This window comes from Aptenodytes patagonicus, chromosome 2 (genome assembly GCF_965638725.1).
Source record: "Aptenodytes patagonicus chromosome 2, bAptPat1.pri.cur, whole genome shotgun sequence".
Lineage (NCBI taxonomy): Eukaryota > Metazoa > Chordata > Aves > Sphenisciformes > Spheniscidae > Aptenodytes > Aptenodytes patagonicus.
Genome location: NC_134950.1, coordinates 78,465,750 through 78,479,267, shown reverse-complemented (window position 1 = coordinate 78,479,267; position 13,518 = coordinate 78,465,750).

The following is a 13,518-nucleotide window of genomic DNA, read 5'->3' as shown; positions in this document are numbered from 1 at the left end:
TTGAAAGTTGAAAATGTTGCAACTGGAAAACCAAAATGTTTGATTTCTGAAAAAACTGTTCCTGCCTGTCTTGTGGGTCAGAGCTCCAGGGCATCCTTCCCTGCTATGGGCCAGCCAGGCTGCGTCCACCATCATGAAACACAGTCAGCTTCTTGTCTGGAAGGAAAATGGTACATGAGAACAAATTCTGGTCCAAATGCATCATGAAAGACAAAAATCCCTCAGACCTGGCCTGTGGAAGGCAACAGAAGTCTTAATCTTAACAGGAGGTCCATTATCCCAGTTTCTCAATTTTAATTTTTGATGCATCTTTTTTTTGGCTACACAGACTTTGAATTTTCGGGGCTGCTGAACATGCAATTCTCATTAAAGTCACTGGCAGCTGCAGACATGCAGCGCTTCTGAAGTCCTGCCATAATTGCCAGAAAACAGGAGGGCTAAGAATTTGCAGAGTTTCACTGAAAATGGGATAGGCGGGAGTGAGAAATCCAAAGCCGGGCTTCAGACGGCTGGAGTTCATCACATTTAAACAAAAAAAGGATGCAGCGAGTGTGGCTGAAACCCGGCTCTTGCTAAATGAACAGATCCCTGTTAACTGCAGCGAGACTTTTGCTGCATTTAGCATTACAACTTTTTTTTTTTTTTTTTTTTTGTCATATAAGGTGAGGTCTCACTGCTTTAAAGCCCGTCCCAGGACACGGAACAATTCCCGGTTTTATCTGTCCTGACCACACATATGAAACATGTGAGTGATAGAGGGCAGCTGCTGCTGTTGCTGCCGCCGGTGGCGGCTGCAAATCACACAAACCAACGCCTTCCTGTCCCTTGGGAGAGAAGTGAGGGTTCTGGTTTATAAGCAGTTAGAGAAGAAAAAAAAAAAAAAAAAAAGAGAAAAAAAAAAATCTACACCTTGCAGCAGACAGCGAGCCTGGGGCTGGCGGGGTGAGGAAGTTAATCAGCACCGAGCAGGCTGTTCGGGATGAGGCCAAACAGATGGCTCGTCTCTGAAACGGCAAAACGGGAAGCAGATGTGGCCACCGCTTCTCCCCATGCATAACTGGGAACCAGCCGGTTGGTGAGGAAATTTGCATAACAAGGATAATTTGGTATCAAAACTGTCCCTAGAAGCGATCTGAATGGATCTGGGCACAGTTGACAGTTTTCACTTCTTGTTTCCCACTCGATGTTCAACCAGATTAAATTTTAATTTTGAACCTACTGTTTGCCTGAGGTTGCTCTCAGCTATCTTCTAGGGAAACCTATGATGCAGGCAGGGAGGACTCAGCAGGTCTCTGCTGAAGCTTTCGGGGCCAAAACCCTGATCTCTGTTCAGTCAGTTGAAATTTTAGTGACTAATTTCAGCGGGCTCTGATTTTCAATTTAAAGCCCATCAACTTCACGTCATTCTATGGACAACCAGCAAAACCCAGCCTGAGCTAATATCCTCTATTTGCGTGCACCGAAATTCACAGAGCCTGGATAAGGGTACGCTACAGGCCTGGGCTAACGCCCTGTGTAAGCTCCTTACTACCAAGAGCGGAGCCGAGAGCCCCAGGCGAGCCCAGCGTCTCTCCCCACTGCCCCGGGGGGAGCGGGGTTGGGGGGCCGCCCACTGCAAAGCCTCACCGGCCCCTTGGAGCCTTTGCACCTGCCAGCGCCCCACAAAAACACTTCACCAAAAAAGCTGGGAAAAGAACACGAATATCGAGGGGGCAGTTTAACACGCAGATACGATGTACGACAAGTAAAGGAGGGGTTTCTTTTTTTCTAGTCCTCCCTATTTTGTTTCAGAGGACATCGTAACGTCTATTTGACTACAGCTTTTACTTTATAGTGTTTCTGTTGCATCGACAAGGACTAAGTATACTGCAGCCTTAATACATCATATAAATTAAAACAGAGATCCAAAGAGCTCTTAACATTAAGGGAGGTTCAAATCTGGATTCAAACACTCCGGTTTTGTTTCACTGATAGTTGTAGTGTACAGTAAAGTACCTTTATCGTCTCGGGGAGCTTCCTGCGTGTAGCCATGGGAGAGAATATAGGCTCATTCTCCACCGTGTTGGAGAAAAAGAAGAGGGAGTAAATACTTGCTGAAAGCCGGTATTTGCGGGCACTAACAGAAGCACTGTTACAGGAATTTTACTTTCTTTTTTTTTAGCGCAGCACATATGCGATTTACCTCCCCACCTCAGAAGTCCTACTCTGAAACATTCACAAACTCTTCATTTTTGCATTGCATCCAGTCACTTAGTTCTAGACTAATAATATATATAGTATTTTATTTGCATAGTCTAGCAAATGCACATGGGAAATGCACTTAACACACACATGTATGTAGGGGGTTTTTTGGACTCATTAAATATTGGTACAAATTAGAATGATTACTTCTGCTTTGGAAACATCTGTCTCGCTATCCCTTTGTAAGTGTAAGCTGGCTGAGACGCAAACCAGTTTTATAAGGTCTGACGCTGATATTATGGTAGCACCTGACAGGAGAATTTCTACTGCAGTAACCAGAGTAAACCTGAATAAGTGAAAATAGTCAAGCTGCTGGAGAACACACAGTGCTAACAGACCCTGCAGTTCATGCACGTGCAGCGTGCTGCTTCTCCCCAAGTCACAACCACCTTGCATTTAACTGACCTTTAAACAAAGGTTGGATCCTGATCAGCAGAAAGAGTAGACATACACAAGAAGAAAAGCTAGAGTGGTTTTAGGAAGATGACGAAATGCACGTGTTAATAGGCTAAGAAGTCTGAAATTAAGCATTTTCAACAAAATTCCAAAGCCCAAACCAGCAGAAGGAGACTATAGGCATCTGCCTGAGTTTCGTTAAATAGTTCTTGATAGCTGAATCATCATTTGGTCATTGGAGGTAAGGGCAAATGTACCAGAAGCGATAGGAAGACCAGAAGGGAAATGAAGGGTGGTAGAAGATTGGGTGGAAAAATTAACACATCGAGTTCAGCAGTGAAGAAATTACTCTCTACCATAAGGGTTATTACCACAGAATTAAGAAAAGCCAAAACCAGTGCATTTCAGGGGAAAAAAATATTCTACCATTCTTAATAGTTGCATGCCTTTTACACTATGGAAGGGTTGGCCTCTTCTCTTGATTATCCTTAAATCTAAAATCAATTTGTGAACTAAAACTGTTTTTTGTTTGGATTTTAGCAACTTCCCCCTTGCCAAATCCAGACAGCCAATGCAGGTGTTCTCGCTATACATTCATACTTCCTTTTTTCTTCAATACCTGACAAAGCAGAGAATCACATAGTGTAAATCCTTTTTAATAATTCCTTTCATGTTGTCATTAATGTTAAAAAAAAAATCTCTTTTCTTAATATCCCAGTCTCCAGAGACACACAGTTCTGCAGAATATCAATTTTGTTTCAAATACAGGAGGTGGGTAGCTATGTTGACTTGCGGGGGGGGTAAGATTACAATAAGTGGAAATTACTCTGAACCAAAAAGGAATATCATTTCATCCTATTATCTTTAAATTTATTCTATAGTTTCCAAAAAAAAAAGATACAATTTCTGAAATGCTGGTAAACAGCAGCACTACTGTGAAACTGTTACATCCTTCCCCCTTCCCTGAAAGGGAAATTGTAGCACAAAAAAAGCCTAAATTCCTTACGCAAGGTCATGCAATGAGTTTTTGACAAAATCAGGATTGGTAGCCAGGTCTTCTAACACTCGCTTATTCTCCAGCCACAGACTAGGCTTCCTCTTCAGTGGGTGGTAAACTCAGGAATCCGTATTTGCAGACCCTTGCACTAACTCCTAAGAGCTGTAAAAAGGCCACAGGTCTAAGAATTCAGGCTTTAGATTATATCTCTCTGCGTGTGTGTGTGTGCGTGCGCACTATATGTGTATACACTATATGTGTGTCTAATTAAAAATATTCAATAATGTATATATTTTTAACCAACAGTTGCCAGTTTTCCTTCCACTTCGTTACTGAAAACATCTTACGTTAACTAAATTTACAGAGTATTTTGACCAAACATACAAAGATACATAAACCTTCCCATGATCAGTTGTTGAAGTTAGACAGCTTTTGCCTTGCAAATGTCTTTAAATGATGCAGAGATAAAAAGGAAAACAATACTGGGAGAGGGGCCCTCTGTCTGACGTCTGCGGGCCCTCTCTCAGTTTTCCTACCAACACGCAATGAGCTGCTCAAATAACAGTTTTACAGTAACCAACCGATTTAACAAATTGGGATGCTTTTCTAAGCCTTAAAAACACAACGCAAAATCACTCTGTTTACCCCCCCAACTATCTCAGGAGGGAAAAAAACCCACCAAAAACCAAAAAACCAACAGGGCAATAGCCAGGTGAAAATATTATGCTCCAAAGAAAAAGAAACCTATGATGGCTTTAGTTAGCAGGCTAATTTACCACAGAAAACAGAAGGCTCGCTGGAAGCTTTGCACAAATACCAACGTGCAAAATAGAAACTTCAGATAAGCTGTGGAAAGAGGGTGGGATTTCCAGAAAATAGGGAAGGACTTGTTACACCCTCCTTGTCAAATTTTGCAGGATTCCACAGCTTCTCTGGAGAAACGGTATGTGCAGAGGGGGATTTGGTTCTGCTTCTCCTAAATAAACTGCTTGCCTAATTTCCTTTGCAATTAGAGAAATATTCGACTCCAAAACCCATCCTTTCCACATCTTACTGTGCTGTGTACTTTTGCTACTCAGCCTCTGGCCACTTCCATAGTTTTATATTATGAATATTATAATTACATCAATACCTTACTTTTTCTCAAACCCTAGGTTGCGCTAATATTAAGCAAGGTGAAGTCGCTGGGGCAGGGAGGGTGGTGCCGCTCAGCGGCTCTCAGCAGAGCCTCTCCAAAAGGCGTGCAGGGACGGAGGGCCAAGTCCCTTCGCTGTTTCACGCCGCGCCAACACGGGAAGTTACACAGCCCGTCTTTCTCAGTGTTTTCCGAGGTCATCCTTGGAGCTTTTTCTCCAGAAAAGCAGAATAAATGCTTTGTCATAGGCAGGCTAGCGCGGTCTTGCTTTCTAAGCTCTCCCATCGCGACTGCCTCCTGACAGCACGTCAGTCAGAGCCCTTCCCCAGCGTACGCACGCCCGGCATCTTCAGCCTGGGACGTGCCCTGCTGAAGCCCATCAGCTGCCCGAGCGTCCGAGCTGCAGCAAGGGCACGGGGCTATGCCGGGGGAAAGCAGGCAGCGCCCCAGCCCTGGCCCTTAGCCACCAGACAACCGCCCCAGGGGCGTTCACCTGCCTCCAGTCTTAACCAGGCACCTCAAGACACCCCATTTCCTCACGAGGGAGGTATTCAGTCCCACAGCACACCGTGGCGAGTTCGCTAGCGTGTAGTTAGATAGGAAATACCTAGAAGAAACAAACACAGAGAGGCTTGGTGGCAGTGGAGAGGGGAAAGTAAATTTGCACAATATAAAAAAAAATATTGGGGGGCAGCAAAATACAAAAAAGAATTTCTTCAGAAAATTGCACTTTGCTCATTCTTGGCTTCTTTAGACTAAGCCTGCCTCTGCGTCGGGAAAACACTGGGAGGAATGAAGGTGGATGTAAAAAACACTGGCTTTTGCAGTTAGCTTTCTAAAAAGTTTTATTGCCGTGATAAGAAAAAAAAAATGGAATCGTACAAATGCCATGTACAATCAGCATACAAAAAGTGGGCCTGGAAAGAGCTCCTGCAAAGATGCATGTTTCAGGGAAGGGATTTATCTTTTTTTTTAAGGTAGCCTCATATTAGTTTCAATTTTAACTATGTATCAGGAAAAAATAAAATAGGGATTTTGGACTGACTTACAGAAGTCTTGAAAAACTACATAACAAATTCCCGGACCCCACAGAGTGCCTTAGCATGCTTTAGACACAAAAATTAAGTACAGGGTCCAAGAGTGCACCTCTCCCCATTCAATAGGCAGGACAGCTATGTTACATGGCCTCCTCCCAGACGCCAACAGGAGACCCCTCCAGCGGTCACCGCTACCAAGATTTCAGTAGCAGCACGTTCAGACCCATAGGACAGAACAAGAGAGAGATGTTATCGCCATTTCCTCGCTCTTCCCTCAGACGATTGGTCTCTAAAGCGAACGCTCCCTTCAAAAAAGAGAACTGCAGTGGCATACGGCTTTCCCCCCGGCCATCCATGCCGCCCGCTCTGTGCCGTTGCCTTTCCAGGGATTTGCCGAGCGGCGCTGCCGTGTCGAAGACCGAATCTGTAGTCCAGTAATTTGTTGGTTCAACAAAAGGCATGGCTGAAACAAGCTGCCTGACTCAAAGAGCGTACGCTTCCTGTTGTTGGCAGAAAGTGAGACTTCGCGCTGTTCCCCCTTGCTTCCTTTAAAAACAGAGCCAGGAATTGATGTAAATTGGCTGCAAAGCGCCTGACCCACAAAGCAGGGAAGTGAGAAACTGTAGGACTCGGGAAGATAGAGCAATATTAGCCACCTATATCTAAATAGATACGGGTTTTTAATATACTTGATCAATGATCACGGATGGCATCAGCCATTTTCACTTGAAATGTGCTCAAGGGGCGGAAGTCTTCAGCAGCTCTGCAGAATTCTTTCTCCCGAGAAATCAGTCGGGAGGTTTCTTCAGTCACAAAAACGATCTACCATACCAACCACAGACAGGCGTGCCTTACGCTGCCCAGACAACTCTGTCAAACGTTAGCAGAGGGATCACCCGGAAAGTTAATTAATTACCCAGCACATAGGAGTTCTGCCTTCTGGGACTTCTGTCGGGTGGGTCAGGAGAAGGTCCCTGCACCGCTGGGGTAAGAGTGGTGCCAGATGTTCGACCCTATTACGATAGCACTGATGATTTTTACTTGCGAGGCAACACAAAGAGAGCAACAACTGCCATTTGCTATCAACCAATACTCAAATGAATTGAGACTGTTGAATTAATTGGGCTCAGCTCCTGTTACCTACCTGTTATATATCTACATTTCAATGCATTTTCAGGATCTTCAGCCTGGGAGACTGCTCGTATCTGCTCATTTACCCCACTATTAAACTTCCTAGGATCGAGGATCAGTTTCAACACAAACGCACCGTACTGGGATTTTCACCTCTTTTCCCAACCCCAGTGTAATATTACAGCCTGAGACACAAGGTAAAATTAATCTTTAAAAATCCTATCTTTGTTAAACAGGGAGTTTTAGAGATGTCAGGCTGTTTTTCACAGCTCCCTCCAAAAAAATCTTAAAAATCGAAGTCCACCCAATGAATCAACAATAATCCTTAATAACATGCCAGTAACAAGTCATTAATACTGGATGATTTTAAGCGACAAAACAAGGAAACATAACTTTGACCACCCTTGGGCTTTCCTTAAGAAATTGGGTGGACTTCTTTGGGAAAAGATCTCCATCTGGTGGCAGGCTATAAAAAAGATGAAGTCAACACTACAGAGGTGTTACTTTCCCTTGAGAAGACTGCTGTTACTAGAAATGGGGTGGATTTGTTGTGGATCACTTTTTCTCCATAAATTTCTAAACCTTATATAGGATAGACTGAGCAAGGCATCTTTTAGTCTTGCTAAGTCTGTCCTAAATGCATGTCTAGCACAAGCATTGGAGCTCATCTGGCTCACGTATCCCATCGCACAATTTTTCCTGCTGACAGCGCTGCGGGAAAGACATCCCCAGCCTGTGGAGGATGAGAAGCAGCAGTGCCATTGCCACCTGCATCTGCAGGCAGATCTGCCAGGACATTAGGACTCGCCTACAGGCAATGGCTATGTCCCCCTATAGCGATACAAATAAGGCGGTACTCCTTTTCCACTGCTGTAAGGGCAATGAGACTCTTAAAAGATACTATTTTTCACGGGGATTATGTTATACAGATGAAAGGTAACCTTCCCTGGTACAAATTACCCCTACTCTGGCGTCACTAGAGGAGGGGGGTTGTACTATCGTGACTATGTGGGGAGCTGTACTACCATAACTATTTTTAAAAGCACATGAGAAATCGTTTTTGCGAATGAAACTACAATGGAGCAGTCCCCAGCACGCTCAAGTTTGTCCCTTCCGAGACATTTACAGACAGAGCGTTAATATATATTTTTAGCAGATGACAGCAAAAGTTTCTGAAAAGTTGATCTCGAGTTCTCTTGCATTTCTTTGGTGCAAAACTTCCGGTTTTGGAACGACTTCTGATATCACGACGTTTTAGTTATCACATTTAATTTTTTTCAGTCAACTGTAAGACTCACTGTCATGTGACAGTAAGGCACCGCATCAAGCAGGGTGGAACCTTTTGAATTTATCATTAAAATCACTGGGAAAAAAAATCACAAGGGATGTTCGGAAAATAACAGGCTCATCACAGAACCTGGGAAGAAATTACCTCTTACCTCCTCCCTTGTCACTACAAGCGTATTTTCTACCTCTTCCTTCTCTCCAGCTGTAGCTATACCAGCCCAGAGTTTCTGTGACCTTCTTGAAAGTGGAGTTTTTCTGTTGCCTAATTTTATGACATCACTGCTAAATGTATGCTTTTATATAACATTAAGCCATCAACAGATAGTGAAAAATTTATCATCAGCGCCAAAATAACTTCAAAGTACACAAGTTTATTCGCATCTTTACATGTAATCAGTTTCCCCGCGACACTTTTCAATTTTCTCTGTTGATTCTTTTTGAATTTTCTCCCTTTTTTTCTAGGGGTAGCTGGCACCAGAATAGCTTGCAGAAACCAGCTTCCAGAGTTCATGCCGTCTCTGGAAAAAAATTCTCCATAATTTAAGAAAAATCAGGAGTCTCTATAATTCTACTTACGTGGCTATATTCTTCACTATAACAGAGCTATATCCATTCTGTAGCGCAAATAATTGGTATGCAAGAAATACGATATACCAAGAGCATTCAAGCTTCCTATGTCAATAACTCACACCTCTTCTTATTTCTTTTCATATTTGGAAAAAAAAAATCCATAGGTGAAATAATAATGAAGGCCAAAGTTCTCCTTCTTTGGAATACTGAATTAAGTATATGAGCACAAGCTATTTCATGACAACTCTTGTAAGAAGTCTCATTGGTTACATCAGATCTGCAAGGATAAGCCGTCACTAGTTGTAACTGGCAGAAAATAAAATTACTTATCTGGAAAAGGAGAAAACAGACTCGTAGGTCTTAATCACCACCGAGTAATATTTCTAACTGGTGTCGCCTATTAATCAAAACGATTCTGTGTAACAGGTTTAGGTGGAAGGACCATCCCAACTGACAGAGACATCCTTTCCTCTGGCTGTAGGTAAAAAGTCAGGAAAAGACAGTTTTACTAGTATCAGTGAACAGAGTAAAAAAATCATAGAAGTTACTCTAAATTTAAAAGCAGAAGCCTAGGCAATTTCATCTCTTCTTACATTTTAACCCACAGTACAGAACTCAAAACCTGTTAAGAATCGGGTAGGAATTTTCACAAGCCACTGCCTGGAATTTTGTGATCGACTTCTAAAAAAAAAAAACATTATTATTTTTTTTCCTGACTGTAAACACACAATCATCCTAGATGGTCTTTCATCTCTTTCTGTGGGAAGAGGCCAGGGGCTGCCCCGTGCTGGACACAGCTGATTCCAACGGTGGAGCAGATACCCACACTGCGGCCCATGAGACAGCCCAGCTGGAGCAGATGGATATTCCTGAAGAAACTGTGGTCCACGGAATGCCCACACCAGAGCAGAGGAAAAGCATGAGGGGGAAGGAGCTGGGCGAGAAACTGCTATGTACTGACTGCAACCTCCCACCCCCCTGAGCCCCGTGGCAGCAGGGTAGGAGAGCTGGGAGTGAAGTTGAGTCTGGGACAGCGGGGAGGAAAGGTGGTGTTTCAATGTTTGCTTTTTTTTGTTTCTCACTACCCAAATCTATTTTAATTGGCAATAAGTTAATTATCCCCAAGCTGAGTCAGTTTTGCCCATGGTGGTAACTGGTGAGTGATCTCCTTGTCTTTACCTCGACCCACAAGCTCTCCCATCCTATTTTCTCCCCCCGTCCCACTGAGGAGGGGGAGCAAGTGAGGGGCTGGGTGGGCAGCTGGCTGTTAGCCAAGGTTAACCTGCCAGAGTATCTCTTCAGGTAAGAAAACTACTCATGAGCCTTCTTTCAAAACTCTCCCAAGCCCATGCTTTCATTTCCATTTCAAAGGAAAGCGCACTCATGAGTTTGAAGACGAGTGCAAGCGTTGGTTGTATATCTACAGTTCAAAGCATCGTCCAAGTCTTAATAAACGTAAGTGTTCACCAAGACCAATCCCTCACTGCCATCAAAATTATAATTTTAATAGGAAAAGTGGTTTTTTGTTTGTTTGTTTGGTGGGTTTTTTTCCCCAATGACATGTTGGCTTGGGAGTTCCATAATTTCTATTAGAAAAACAGAAATTGCATTATTTCAATAGGACAATCTTACCGATGCTCTTAGAGGCCAGTCTGGTTTTCATCCCCTTGCCATTAGCAGACGATGATCATTGCCGCTTCATCAGCTTTTTACCTACTTGTGTTGGCACAGTTTCCTATAAACGAAAGTTCATCTGGGGATTTCATACTGCTCCGAGACAATTTAGCTAACTCAAATACAAGATGCACCGAGAACATGAAGAGTCTGAATTGCCTTGATTATTAAGACCACCTCACCTTTCCAGGACTGCAATTATTTACCTTTGTTTGAGAGAAACTAAGAGATTGTGCACCAAATGTTACTGAACCACAAAACCAGAGGAGAGTCCTGCATTTCCTCTTACGAAGTTCAGCCAGCCAAAAAGAATAAATAATGAAGTACATAGGTTTCTGCATACACCAAACAGATCCATTAAAGTGGATTTATCTGCACCATTTCCCTTAAATTACAGTCATGCCCTACTTCCGTGCAATTTTCTGTATTTTGTGAAATTATGTTACCGGCGATCTAATCTCTTGTTTGGTGGCACTGTTATAGCGGGTTATGAAACACATATTGGGCTAAGTCCTGCTGACTTGTGAGTCCTGCAGCAAAGCCTTGAATATTGCTAGATGGCTGAAGGGACAGTCGTATTACCTGCATCATTACTAAAAAAGAGAAAGAATAAACTTTACCTAATGTTCCCTTTCACTATTTCTGTGTGCTTTCTAAAACAAAAGCATGCTCATGTAATTCAAGAGGGTGCTAAGTAATGAATAACGTAAGAAGCAGGAGGAAGAATACTCCTGCCTGGTGCTGCGGTTCTACCTTGTATCTCATTCACAAGTTCCACTTTGCAGAAGACAAACATAGCGGCACAGCGTTTCTCTCCCAGTCCCTGTCATTTTAGGCGGCATTTTATTCTCCATCACCATGTGCATTCTCACTGGTCCTGCCAGTACAGCCATTTCCATTAAAATATGAATATTCAGATCCACACATAAGAGCACAGTATGCTCACACAGCATACCAGAATAATTCCCAGCATAAATAAGGCAATTATTTAATCATACATAAGGGTTTTATTACCCTTGAGCAACCCTTAGGTTTTACGAGACAATCAGAAGTCTCCGGGGTTTTCATTCACTTGCCCGAGACAATATTTTAAAGAACATGTTTTCATTAGGGCTGGAGAGATGTTTGGAGAGAGCAAAAATCTTACCTAGTACATGTTTATAGCTCTCCAACGCTAAACTTGCAAGAGCAGATTTAATCTCAATCTTTACCCAAGTGGCACAAAAGTCAATCGATTTGGACCACACCACACATTTATTCTTACAAAATAATCTAATTATTCTACTTTCACTATTTCAAAAATTAAGATAAATTCGCACACCTGAATTTTTACATCTCTGAAAAACAATTTCCAATACATACCATACTTTACTAGAAACATAAGCTAAGAATAGAACTGACTTTTTTTATGTTTAAACCAGGATGAGCTCTAAGAAACACCAAGTCTTCCAAATTACTCTGAACTCAAGGCTCACTATAATCTCATAGCCCCTGTAGTTCCCAAATGGCTTTAAAAAAATGCTAGCTAAACAGCATTGATGCATTTTTAGAAAAATCTAAGTACGCAGAGCTTAAAAGCTAGTTGTTTTCCCCAATAGGAGAAAAAGTGCTTTTGAAACACTGAAAATAAAGCATGGACACCACCGCAGCCAGCTCTGCCACACTAACAAAAGAATCCAAAGGAAAGCTTTTCATTTGTTTTCCATTCAGAGGCAGCTCTGTCCAGCCAGTGGGCGAGGACAGGTTATGCAAACAAAAGGCGGTGCATTTCTTCCAGACCTTGGGTAAGAACACCACGTACAAGGTACCCAGGAATTTTACCATTGTTACATGAAGATTTTTTAAGGAGTAGAGGAACCCAGTTGATGTTGGGACACGGGATTTCTCCTTCCCCGCTGCTAGAGCCCAGTCAGGTGCACTCTCAGACTGAGGCTTCTCCCACCTTAGTTTGATGGATGCAGCTGCCGCTGGTTTTGCTTGCGGGTCCAGCCAGGAGTGAGGCTGAGCCCCTAATCCAAAATGGCAGACACACAAACATGCATACACACACACACACACACACACACAAAGAACAGAGAGCGAGCAGTGCCTTTACCAGCACGCGCATACACAGCAAATGCACTCACATAAATCCAACACCACAGCCCCATCTTGTCCCTCATCTCCAGCCGAACAGGACTGAAGCTCACCAGTGAGACACGCAGGCCCCCCACGCTCCAGCTTCACAAGAACACCACGCTGATGGAGCCTTCAAACATCGCCATGGGATTTGAGTTCATCTAAAATCCATGCCCAGACCCTGAGCCCCCTTACCCTGCCACTGGCTTATACCTTGGCTCTTTCCAGGTGCTGGTTTCCTCCTACTTGCCAGCTAGTCCAGCTTGAAGTTTGCTAGTGAGTTTTGCTAATGAGGTTTGCGTGCACAGCGGGATCCCTACAGCACCTGGCCCTAAACACACTGGCTAGCCCATGGCTGGCCCTCAGACCCTACAGCCCCTATGACCCACGGCCTCTTCTCCAGTTGCAGGTGCCCAGACCTGATAACACACATCCACAGCACAGAAAGCAAGATTAAGCAGAAAATCATCAGAAAAAGGACTTAATAAGAAGCTGTGATAGACTGCAGTGGTGTGGCACAGGGCTGTCAGACAAGAGCACTGCTTACATGAGACCGTCCCCTTTTACCCACCCTTCTAATCTTCCCATATCCACCTTGACTCTTTCCTTCCTCTGCTCCTGTCTCTTCCCAAACAATGCACCCCTAACTACCTTCCCCCATCAGTCCCAGTTTTCCTACATCCCTACCCAAAATCGCTATTTCTGATAACGTTACCTGGGTCCCCTCAGCCTAGCAGGGCATTACTGATACAGCACAGTGGGCCTTGCAATATTCCCCCCAATACTCCCTTCAAATATATGTGAGGTTTAACCATCTTCCCCTTAAACATCAGTGAAACTCGTCCACCTTTCACAGCAGCCATCTGTAATTCCTGTCAGCTTCTCACTCTGTTACTCGTGTTCAGCAATTTCTCGTATCGTGACCAGCAGTT